The sequence below is a fragment of the Mandrillus leucophaeus genome, unplaced genomic scaffold (genome assembly GCF_000951045.1).
Source record: "Mandrillus leucophaeus isolate KB7577 unplaced genomic scaffold, Mleu.le_1.0 Scaffold742, whole genome shotgun sequence".
NCBI lineage: Eukaryota > Metazoa > Chordata > Mammalia > Primates > Cercopithecidae > Mandrillus > Mandrillus leucophaeus.
Genome location: NW_012108053.1, coordinates 1,250,148 through 1,261,535, shown reverse-complemented (window position 1 = coordinate 1,261,535; position 11,388 = coordinate 1,250,148).

Genomic DNA, 11,388 nt, shown 5'->3' with positions numbered 1-11,388 from the left:
GATTTAAACCATGTAATTCTATTTTTGCTTAATCCAGGGAAGCCTTTAAGATAACTTAGAGTATATCCATTAAAAAAGATAAAAATGTCAGCTTCCCCTTCCTTTTAAATAAGGTATGGATCAAAAATAATTGATATTCATAACCCTAAGGTACCATAACATTCTGAAGCAAAATATTAAATGTCTTCTGTAGTATTTGTTAATGTTTAATTTTAATAGGTAATTTATGTGTAATTAACCACATACTTATGCCCCAACTATTTCACGTAAATGTGAGATGTCTTAGGCCTCTTTGAACTCTGCATGGAAAAGAATGCTGAGGTGGCATGTCTGTTTAAGCTGCCACTGCCTGCCTCTCATAAATAATATCTGACATTGCATAATAGCCCAGATAAACTGCAGATCGCTTACAGCCTGATAAATAAGAGGAAACTGTAGATTTTGTTTTCCAAATTTCCCTTGGACAGCTAATTCACAATTTACTATTTTATAGCTATAAAATTTAAAAAATATAAAATAATATAGCTGTAAATATACACTATCAGGAGTACCAAATCTAGTTTTGTAAGGTAGAGGCATCAAGTAAAATGGAAATGAAAGATGTTTCAAGGAGAACTCCAGGACATCTGTGGCAGTACTAAACAAACCTTCCTTCTCAGGTTCCCAGCATGCTATTTTATTGATGCAACTTAACATTTTCAATAAAGTTGGTAAATTATCACTATATTACTGTCTTATAGCAACATAGTAAGAGCTCTAGAGATCATATAAGTATAAAATATGAATTTAAAACAACAATGAATATGTAGGCTTTTTATTAGGGCAAGCATTTCCATAACCACAAATATTTCTTTAAAACAAATAAATGTCCCAAGATCTCTGTTAGTGATCCGAACTAAGTAGAAATTAGTAAAATTAATTATAAATGAACAATTTTAGCATATAAACCAACAAGACTTTCTAGATTTTTGACACTGTGACCCAACTGCATTATTTTCCAAGTTAGAATGACTAATAATTAATGTAAAAGCAATAATTAATACAGATGACATTGTACTTTTCCACAGTAAAGAAATAAACAATCTAATATTTTTATAAATCCCATTTGATATCACAAAATAAACTTCACTAAGCAATTTTTTAAAAAAATCTCAGGAAAAGTAGATATGATGAAAAGACAGGTATTTTATATAAATAATTCAAAAATACTGTCGGGCAAGGAAATGTAAAATCCTTATTTGAATAAAAGAAAATTCTATAAAGCAATGAGTTATCAAAATACAGAAGAGGTATTCTAAAACAAATAAAAAACCAAGTAGTGACAACTACTTCTAATGTGTAACATACTGAAATGCCAAAGTGAAAGTGAACTGAACTATTTCTTAAAGCAGTGGAGAAGATGTAACTTTCAAAAATTCAGGAAGCATAGCAAATTAACTAATTAACTTACCATCTCCTTCAAATAAAAGTGAGAACCACTTGGGAGAATTTAAGCACCATTAGCAGACACATCTTAGAGCAGTTAATGAAATGTTTTGTATTTCAGTAGAAAACTATTTCAACGGTGAAAACGATGTAGGAATCAGAAGCATATTCTGCTGAGATACTAGGTAGTTGACACTTTCCAGAACTGGAAAAACATTTCATAAGAAGGCATATAGTTATTGACTGAATCATATTTGTTCTAAAAATAATTCATGCCTAGTCAAACAGCTTACCAGCTGCCACAACTCTGGGATCCTCATGGGACTTATGTCTCCCAGCTGCACGACTATCTGCACTCTCGTTCCACCAGAGAACATGAACTGCAGAAACAAACCACAAGTAGTTTCTGAACTATATGGCAATAGCAAATAAGAAATATTGAAAAAATGAATCAGAAATGTTGTCTTATTCTTTAAATCAAATTAGTGATATCAAGAAGGCAAAACTAAACATGTTAGTGATAAGATTTCAGAGGGATCAGAAATTTGGGATATAAATTTTTAAGTTAAACTGGAAACATAAGGCTGAAGAGAGAATGCAAAGAAACACAGCTTAAGGTACAATTAAGACTAGATCCAACTTCCTACTATTTTTTTTCTTAAAAAGCAGATTATAAAAAAATTGTTTACTGTAGAAAATTTAGGTGATACAAAGAAAAAATAAAAATTAGTATAACCTTAAGTGCCTAGATAAACCTTTATCAACATATGGCATGTTTCCTTTAAAAAAAATGAGTAAAACAAATTAGGGTCTTACTGTATATTATACTTAGTAACAGATTTTTAAAAATGTTGCAACAATGTGATAATTTTCTATGTCAATGATATTAATTTTGAATGACAAAGACAACAAAAACAATCATGACAAAAACAAAAATTGACAAATGGTATCTAATTACACTTAAGAGCTTCTGCACAGCAAAAAAACAAAAAAACAAAAAAACCACAAACTATCAACAGAGTAAACAGACAACCTACAGAATGGGAGAAAATTTTTTGCAAACTATGCATCTGACAAAGGTCTAATATCTAGCCTCTGTAAGGAACTTAAACAAACATATAAGAGAAAAACAAAGAACACCATTAAAAAGTGGGTAAAGGGCATGAACAGTCACTTTTCTAAAGAAGACATACATGAGGCCAACAAACTTATGAAAAAATGCTCAATATCACTGATTAGAGAAATGCAAATATAAGCCACAACTAGATACCATCTCACACCAGTCAGAATGGCTGTTACTAAAAAGTCAAAAAATAACAGATGCTGGTGAGGTTATAGAAAAAGGGAACACTTATACCCTGTTGATGGGAGTGTAAATCAGTTCAACCACTGTGGAAAGCAGTATGGTGATTCCTCAAAGTGCTAAAAGCAGAACCGCCATTCGACCTAGCAATCCCATTGCTGGATATACACCCAGAGAAATATCAGTCATTCTACCATAAAGACATGTGCATGTGAATGTTCACTGCAGCACTATTCACAACAGCAAAGACTTGGAATCTTTTCATGAAAACCTATATGCCTATCAACAACAGATTGGATAAAGAAAATGTGGTACATACACACCATGGAATACCATGCAGCCATAAAAAAGAACCAGATTATATCTTTTGTGGGAACATGGATGGAGCTAGAGGCTATTATCCTCAACAACCCAACGGAGGAAAAGAAAACCAGATACCACGTGTTCTAACAGGTGGAAGCTAAATGATGAGAATTTATGAACACAAAAGAAGGAAACAGCAGACACTGGGGTCTACTTGAGAATGGAAGATGGGAAGAGGGAGAAGATTAGAAAGATAACAATTGGGTACTGGGCTTAATACCTGAGTGATGAAATAATCTGTCCAACAAACCCCCGTGACATGGGTTTACCTACGTAACAAACCTTCACATGTACCCCGTGAACCTAAAATAAAAGTTTTTTAAAAAAAAAACAGCAGTTCAGCATTTGAAAAAGGCTCCATAAAGTATTAACACTGTAAAAAAATAAGATGTAAAATAAGATGTTTATAGGTTTTTTCAGTCCTATAAACAACAAACTCTAAAAATTTGGAAATAAAAATTAAAACAGGTACCATAATGAAAAAGAGAGACAAACTGATCTAATATACATGGCAACTTCATAGAACAAATGGACAACTGTACCTCTGTTGAGTTCTCCATATTCTGTGTGGAAAACACCAACTACTTTTGTGTAGCCTAAATTGACATGGGCATTAATTGCTCTTTTAAATGCATCACCCCACAGAGCTGGTCCACCAGGTTTCATCTGAAAAACAGCTAGTTCATAGACTCCTAGAATAGGGAGAAAAATAATTATTTTACAGAAGACATTCAAATAATTTCTAACCAGGTTTTCTTGATTCCATTAGAAGGCTAACCAATGAATTTAGAGGATAATCCATGTATACATACATATGCACTCATATTTATTAATTCTCTGCATTATTTTTCATTATTTTTCTTTCTCTGCAAAGAAAATAATGTTTAGAAAGTCTTTGTCCATGTTGAAGGGTCAGTTGTTAAAATTAATCATAAAGAAAATAAAGAAAAGAGACTGGAAGCTATATATAAACTACACTCTGAAATATTTTTAATCTATAAAATTTGTCAAAAAAACAGATATTGAGAATTTATAATGGAGCAGAATTTTCAAGCTGCCCGTCTACACTTTAAAAAAAAGAAATGAGTAAGAGAAGTACTTTCTGATATCCTACATTTCTTTCTCCTTTTCAATTTTGAGAGGAAATAACTTTTTCCTTTGTATTATTTTCCCCTATAGGATTCTATTTCTAGCTGACCCAAAGTCATGTCTGAGCCTTTAAGGAAAAAAAGAAAACCCTCAAGGAGATGGTTTTATTCTTCTTAAATATCGAGGTAAATGCTTAAAAACCATTCTACCTTCTGGCCAGAAGTATAAGATGGGTGGAGAGAAAGAAACCAGAGGACAAGGTAGATTGGAGAAGAAAAAGGAAAGAAATACAAAGTTACTAAAGAATTATGAACAACATAGAGGAAGGGAACTATTTGTAAGACCTGACACTGCGAAGCCAACTGTTTTACTTAGTGCTGAAAGCTAAGGGGAGTTTTAAGTACATTAGAATCCAAACAAGACTTTTCAAATCTCGTATAATCTAAAATAAAATCAAAGTTGAGTTTATGGGAGACATAAAATGAAATTTAAATTAGTTCATGCTTTTTGAATCTGACCTCTGTTTAAAATTAGACTGAAGTAATTATTTCCTTTAGTGAGCAAGAAGTGAAATCAGGAGGAAGACAAATCTTTTCAAACTGAGAAACAAGAAAGAGGAAGACACAAAAGTTAAACTACAATAATGTAGCTTAACAGTGTAAGTTAATTCATTCCCCCAAAACAGTCAGTTTACAAAGATATACTTAATGATTTAAGATTAGCTGAATTTGTGGAAAAATACTTTTATATTAAAGGTTTATACATTTTAAAACTGTGACAAAATTTCATAAACTACGACTCATCTACCTACACCTGTTTTCCTAGCTCCCAAGCCCCACTTTTTCACCTGTACTGACCATGTCAACTTTTGTTAGGCATCTGCTAGATTTCAATTCGGAAAAATACTTCACTTTTTTGTGCTCAATGTTTTAAGGATAAGCAAAGAGCTCTAGGGCTCCAATTCTCTCTCTCTCTCTCTCTCTCTTTTTTTTTTAAAGATTGAATCTCGCTCTGTCGCCCAGGCTGAAGTGCAGTGATGCGACCTCGGCTCACTGCAACCCCTGCCTCCTAAGTTCAGGCAATCCTCCTGCCTCAGCCTCCTGAGTAGCTGGGACTACAGGCATGCGCCACCACACCCAGCTAATTTTGGTATTTTTGGTAGAGATGGCGCTTCACTACATTGACCAGGTGGATCTTCAATTCTTGACCTCAAGTGATTTGCCCGCCTCGGCCTCCCAAAGTGCTGAGATTACAGGTGTGAGCCACCGTGCCCAGTCTCTAATTCATTTTTATCTCCAGACTCACCATATATTATTATAGAAAACAAAGAGTTACATATTTTTTTCCTATAGAACTTTACTTTTTATAGCTGTAGATTTATAGTATTGTACTCATTAAAACTCATAGTCTATAAGAGGGAAGAACTCACCTTCTTTTGGAGGCTTTTCTAATTTGGACCATGGTATGAGGTAAGTAATTTCCGTCTCTTGTTTATCAATGTGAGCCAAATTTGGAATGATAGATTGTTCTTGCCATTCCTTACAGTTGGCTAAGGCTTTCCGAACTTCAGCTCGATGAGCAAAATTATCTATGGGAGGAAAATAATTAAGAAAAAATTTTTTGATTTAAAATCGCCCATATTTTTACTTAAATTTTACTCAGTTCAGCAAATGTGCAAGGCCATATGGGGACCCCATGTTATTATGTCACTGGAGATGCCAACATAAATATATGTGACAACTGCTCTCAAGTTACTCATGGTCTAAAAGGGGAGTTGAAATGTAAAAAATGAACTTAATTGACATAGAATGGGCTTTATAGGCTCTAAGACTTTCTTAGGAAGTTGTGTGAATTAGGTTCATTATTCAATCTTTCTGTGCCTCAGTTTCTTATTCTGTGAAGAAAATAGTATAACACCTACCTCCAGGGTTGTTGTGAGGATTAAATGAATTAATACATGAAAAGAGCTTAGAATGGTGTTTGGCACCTTAGTTAGTACTCAGTATATGTTAACAATTCTTATTAATAAATGGAAGCATTTGATTTATAAAGACAATTTTTCCTTGGTGGTCGGTGATTAGGTCAAACTACACTTTGAATCAAATTTAACATAAATGAAATTAAGATGCACTTTTTAAGCCTATTTTTTGAACAGCAGCTCCCAATGAAATAGTGCTGATTCTTTTATTTATTGTCAGTAGTTCTTTTTCTCCACAACTTATTTCTCTTCTTTCTAAGTTACCCAAACAGGTATATACATTTACCAAGATACGGTCCTTGTATAGTCAGCCCTCCCTGTCCACCGGTTCTGCATCTATGGATTCAACCAACTGCAGATTAAAAATATTCTTAAAAATACAAGTGAAATAATATAGTATAACAACTACTTACATAGTATCTATATTGTATTAGGGATTAAAAGTAATCTAGAGATGACTTACAGTATATGGAAGGATGTGTGTGGGTTTGATGGAAACACTATGCTGTTTCATATAAGGGACTTCAGCTGATTTTGGTATCTACAGGGGGTCCTGGTACCAACCTCCTGCAAATACAGAGGGAAAACTATAGTATATTTACTTTTAGGGCCTCCTAAGACTAATAGTAAATGAATTATATAATTTATGCTGAGGACAAGGAATAACACCTATCTTACAACTTAAGTCAATTATAAAGACTTTATGAGCAGTTTAATGGGACATGATTAAACTTGTGGCTCATCTAACGCACATAAGTGGATTATATATGTGGTTTATCTAAAGCATATAAATGAATTACAAAGACTTTATTAGTAGGTTTTTCAATGGGACATGTTTCAACTTATGGTTTATCTAAAGCATAAGTTATGTTTTAATAGGGTCTGTTTTATTATAACAGGGACAAACTAAAGAGTTACGTCAAGTATAGAATGAACACTTTTCATATTAAATTACTTTATGACTATTAACTTTGGACACTGATCACTAAACAGTAAATGAAATTATTAAAAGTTCTTTAGGTACCCTCAAGTCCTGATGTGGACTGTTAAGAACAGACATGGGAGTAACAAGCATTCTGGGGATTCTTGTTACTTGTTCTCCTTCCTCTACTAAATCAGAGGTAGGTCAGCTCAATATGGGAAGAACTCTCTCTCATTCCTTTTCCTTACCTCCCTAGGGTAGTACGAAAGTGAATTCCTTGAAACTCTGGGGTGCATAAATGAAAAAAAAAGTGGTCTCTAAACATAACAGAATTATTAAATCTCAGAGTTGGGTAAGGCTTAAAAGTTAACGATCATTCTTTAAAAAACCTCCATTTTTATAAAACTCCCAAATGGGTGATTTCTGCAAAAATGCTGATATCCAGCCCTAGCTGTAATAATAATAAGAAAAAAAATTCTCTTATCCTAATGATACCCCTTTACCCAAGAACTGCAATTAGGAGTCTCACAAATTTGCAAAGCATTCTCCCTTATTTAGCCAGTATTCCATCATAGTCAATACCATATATATTAGTTACACATTTAAAACATTTTTATTAAACATACATGCCTTTTGGCAGGCCCAACTGTGATCTTAACCCACTTGAACATTTACAATTACTGCTTTAAATTTTCACGAGCTATCTTTATAGCAAACAATTCTAACATTTTTCTGGGGATTAAAGTCTAGTTCACAATTTTATGGTTTGATATATGAGACTCCATGTTTTCTCATTTATGATAACATAAGAGTTCAAGCAAGGGGTGGTTAGAGGTGAACCACTGGGAAGAAGATCTGCTAATTTATTTTTTTGGTATTGCTTTTAAAAAGTCTTACTTAACCTGTATGTATCTATAGTAATATAGATCCAAGAACTAAGTCTTATGTTACATTTAACAGAATGAAAATCTATACTGAACACCAAAACTGGATGACTCTTTACCATACTTCCAAATATGAAACACTTTATTCACTCTGCCTCCAAATTCTACGCTCCAGAATCCAACCAATTCAGAGTGAGCTGTCCGAAGATGAATGGTTTTCTTAAGATTTTCCATGAACGCATTCATTTTTGAAGGTTTAAGGTAATAAGTACGAAATTCATAGAACGTTCCATCGTATTGTCTGGGGCCTGTAGCAAAAGATGAGCACACCTGAGGGAGATAAGACAAATGTAAATATCCTGGGAAGGCAGAATTACAGATTTGGTTACAACCAAATCTGAGTCTGGTACAAGGAACACATACAGACTCATTATCCATTGTTTACTTTTGTTGTCAATTCTCCATATACATTTGTTTACATAGAGATGTCAATAAAGATAACTACTCTTAATTCTGATGAATATATAGTGACTGTTTCCTAGCAGGGGTCTATCTCTAGCCATTTTTTCACGAGAATTTGCTTTATAAGAAGGCTGTGGGATCATAATGATACTCCTTTACCCACGAAGTACATTTAAGACTTAGTCTCATTAATTTACAAAGGGTTTTCCCCTGTTTAGCCAATATTCCATCTTACTCAATACCATATGTATTAGTTACACATTGAAAAAAATTTATTAAGTACACATGCCTTTTGGCAGGCCCAAAAATATGTTTACTAATAACAACCTCTTTTTTTTAGGTTCCTAAAAAAACAGGAAGGCTATTCAGGTCAAAGTATTTCTTGAATCCACTGACGAAGACTACTGGTCAAAAACAGGACTGGACTGTAACTAATATAAAAGGAAGAAGGAAGCTATGACTTATCCAATTGCATTGTACTATGGGCGTGTACTGCATAAAGGCTGAAAAGGAAAAAAACTCAACAAATCAGAATTGTCTGCATCATTGTTTCTAATTACAGATGCAATATCAAGAAGTATGCACATTTAGTGCACCCAATTATACCAAGTTTATGGAACTATCCTTTAAGACCACCCTTTGTAATAGTCATATACCCAACAGGTAAATTTTCTGTCCTATTCTGGCCCTCTGAGCCTGAGTGAACTTAATGTTCAGTAGCAAATGCCCTGTCAGAAATTATCCAGAGTCTGTCTGTGTGTATGTACATGCAAATATTTATGTAAACACACATGGATACACAGACCACTCCCGTGGCATTCTAGTTTACAAATCCATTCATTTAGATATGGTTAGCATGTGCCAACTTCCTGAGGCTCACTACCTAGAATAATGTATCACAACAGTTTCAGTAGGCATCTTTCACTGACATATTTTTGGTTACAACATACAAATGTCTATGTAGTTTGTGTGCATAACATCTTAATTATAATTGTCTATCTCGAGTTCATTCATCTCCAGTATGAGTTATACCCTTATTGTCCAAGTGTCTTAGTTTTCTTGGAAAACCCTTCTTCACACCAAAAAATAATTGCAACTATCCTTTCTTTCGATGGCCATTCTTTTTGGGTCAATTTAATCAAATTCTGAAAATAAAAAACCGTTTAGTATCTACAGTTTAAAAATAATATAAAACATAAACATTTCAGAAAATGGGCCAATGAGGTATTTGAAACAACTGTTTTTAATTTTCAGAGTTTTGTATCTAGAGATGTTATCCTAAAAAAAGATATTAGAAAAAAATTATCTACAAACATGTTGTGTTTACTTGGGAATGAGAAATGAGGATTATAGATGCAAATGTATGGGATAGAAAGCCATCAGTGCATCCAGTCAGGGAAAGGTAAAGGGAAGCTTTTATCAGCAAAAAGCAAGAGATTCACATAGGTTGCTTACAAACAGAGTTGACTGGTTCCAGAGACTTCAAAGCCAGAGTTACCAGTTCAGTGGTAGAGATGCTGTTACCAGGAAAGCGGTCTTTCAAGAACATCTTATCTGAATTACTGCAGTCCTAAAGAAGGCCTAATGATAAACTTTGTCAAAGCAGGAGATGGGTGTAGGATGTGAAAGGATTTCCTGTGGGGGTTTTGAAGTCCTTGGGCTGGGCGCTGTGGCTCACGCCTGTAATCCTAGCACTTTGGGAGGCCGAGGGTGGGGCAGATCACTTGAGGTCAGGAGTTCGAGACCAGCATGGCCAACATGGCGAAACCCCATCCCTACTAAAAACACAAAAATTAGCCGGGTGTTGTGGCGGGCTCCTGTAATCCCAGCGATTCTGAAAGCTGAGGCGGGAGAATCGCTTGAACCTGGGAAGTGGAGGTTGCAGTGAGCGGAGATCGCCTGGGTGACAGAAAAAGCCTCTGTCTCAAAAAATTAAAATTAAAATTAAAGTCCTTGGCAACAGCTCTTATCTCAGATATGTAAGCACGAGCTTCCTCTCTTCCTGCCCTCCCAGTCTGTTCTGTCTGGATCTGACAAAAGTGATTTCATCTGGGTATCTGCAACTTTCACAGAAAGTAGGTGGTCAAATGGACAGATTTTTATTCTCTTTCCCGGGAGAAATATATCATAGAGAAGCTCAGGAAAGGCTAACTGCAGGGAGAGAGGGATATGTGTGGGGCGGTGAGACTTTTCTTGCACAGCAAACTACCTACTGGAGGCAGAAATCGTAAGTCTTCCATGCTCCCTTACCTCCAAGTTAGGGCTCATTCCCAGCACAATGACCTCCACTTCACTTAAAAAAGAACAACTGGCAGACATTTTAAAAAACTCAACCAAGTTCAGAATAATGCCATAAGGAAGTAATTCTTGGCCCTGTGCCACTAGAGAAAGAATATTTAGGGTAAAGACTGCATTGTTAATCCGAGGTGAATTGACATTAGCTGCTGTTCTTTAGTGTTCCTCAGTCTGTCTCTAGGATAGGTTAACCCCCTTCCTATCCTGCCCCTTCAGAAAGGAGTAAAGTCCTAAACGTGAAAAGGAAAGACATTTCTGGTTTGGAGCCACAGAATAGGTCAATCTCGAAAGTTAGGGCAGAATCACAAGCTCCATTTTGTCCATTTCTCATCTAAGGTTAAAAGAGTCTGTCATCGTCCTGTTTGCTAGGAGGCTCCCGTCCCAGCCTGGCTGGGGGAGCGACCGCACGAAGAGCGGGTGGCGGGCAGGGTCCAGCCCCACCGGGACCCTGGGTCTCCTCTTCAAGGGTCTCCGCGAAATGTTCGAAGTTGTTTCATTCAAAAGGGGAAGGCCTGTTCCACTGCGAGCGGCTGGTTGGCCATTCCCTCCTTCAACCTGATGTTTAGAGAGGGGGGAGGCTTGGAAAGCCACAACTCCACCGGCGGATCGACAGCGCCAGGTGACAACATGGGAGCACTCCCTGGGCCGCAGCCACTTAGCTGGGTGC